A 1,907-nucleotide genomic window follows, 5' to 3' on the forward strand; every position below is an offset into this window, starting at 1 on the left:
ATACATTTAAATTTTAATCCAAGTAACCAGGCTAGCCATGAGTAACAATAAGAGAAAACAAAAAAAGCACAAAGAGAAGATGAGGATGGAAGCAAGACATTGTGGCAGCTTAGCCATAGAAACACTAAAGTTTCCACTGTTAATGGGCTATTACAAGAGGAAGAAATGAGCTAGATCTGTAAATTTCCCATTTGGGATCAGCTGCTGTTATGATAAGAATCATAGCTAGAGCACTGGGAAATTCTGACTTCTAGTCTGATATGCTCTCGTAGCGTAGTGCCTAAGGCACTTAACTGTTAACCAGAAGGCTGGCTGTTCAAACCAACTGGCCACTCCTCAGAAGGAAGATGGGGCAATCTACTTCCTTGGTGATACTGCCTGGGAAACCCAAGGAGGGGTCCCTATGAGTCGGGTCTGACTCGACGGCACATAACAACAACTACAAAGTCTGATATGCATGTATCTCCAAAATTAGGGTGTCAAAGTAAGTGATTTGGGGACAAATATGGTGAAGAAGCTCAGTATATTAGTCCTATGTCCCCTTTCTTGTTTTTGGTAGGTCATCTCCAAGTTATCCCATGTCCTCTACTTCAGTACTTCTCCATTGACAAAAATGCCTGTGGACTAACTCTTGTTTTCTGTTTTTTCTTCCTACTTACCAGTACTACCTGCTCCATAATATCCCACTATCAAAAACTGTCTGTCCTCTGTCCCATTTTTCTCAGGATCCTTAACAACAAAGCACCTACTAAGCTGGCTGAAGTTGACGACTTTGTTTTATATGCTCCTCATCTCAGTTAACATTTACATTTTAACAAGAACATTTATCTTTTATTGAAATGAGAGGCAAGCTTGGGAAGAGTTGACACTCTAAGGTTAGAATGTCTCTTGTGGCTCTTAAAATCACTGCATGGAATTTCCCATCTGTTCTGGTTACTTCTGTGCCACTCTAACAGAAAATATACTTTAATGGAATGGCTTGAACAAACAGGAGTTTTTTTCCTACAATTTGGAGGCTTTAAGTCCAAGTTCAAAATGCCAGGCTCTAGGGGCTGGATGAAAGCCCTTCAACCTTGGGGTTTAGCTCTGCCTCCTGCTCCCAGCCCACTGGAGCTAGAGGCTTTTCTTCATTCAGACAGCTGCTGGCGGCTGAGGCTGACAAGCCAAAAGTTGACAAGTAAAAAGGCACAGTCCCAATGTTACCAAACCACACTCCAGGCCATTCATCCAAGTCCGTTGAAAGTCCCAAGGTAGGCAGAGCATGGCAGGTTGCTGAGCAATGACACTGCTACATGCATCTCAAAGATATTTCTTATATATAAGAAGCAGAGCACATACCCAAATGCAGCTACTCAGCTGCTCACAGTAGATTCCATCATGGAACTGATTACCAGTGTCATCATGGTAGCTCATACATCCAGCTGCCCAGCTGCTCAACCAGGCCTAGCCAAGTTGACACACAAACTTAACTACCACAATTCCACACCTTGTCAACTTGGCACCTGTACAGATCTTCAGTGGGTGGTATCTGTACAGATCTCTTCATTGGATGACTCCAGTCCCCTAGTTCCTGAGTGGTGACCTTGCCCCTTGGCCTGGAGGGCCCTGTTCCTCTCCCTCTTGGGCATGGAAACCCTTTCCCCTCACTCTTGGGCAGCAGCTTGGCTCCATCCCACTAGCTCACATGAACGAGCAGCCCCATACTCCAGAACCAAGTTGGTGAAGGTTCTGGCTCTTTGAAACTTAGGGGGCTGTGGTGGTTCCACCCCCAAAGGCCATGGTCCTACCCTTGAGGCTGAGGCAGCTCTGCTTCCCATTTCCTTGGTCTCTCCACTTATGCCAATTAATACCCGAGGGCAACTCGCTCCACCAGGAATCTTCCTGCCCAAAGGGCACTCAGCTTTCTT

Source organism: Orycteropus afer, unplaced genomic scaffold, assembly GCF_000298275.1.
Source record: "Orycteropus afer afer isolate SDZICR_OR568_19922 unplaced genomic scaffold, OryAfe1.0 scaffold00969, whole genome shotgun sequence".
Classification (NCBI taxonomy): Eukaryota; Metazoa; Chordata; class Mammalia; order Tubulidentata; family Orycteropodidae; genus Orycteropus; species Orycteropus afer.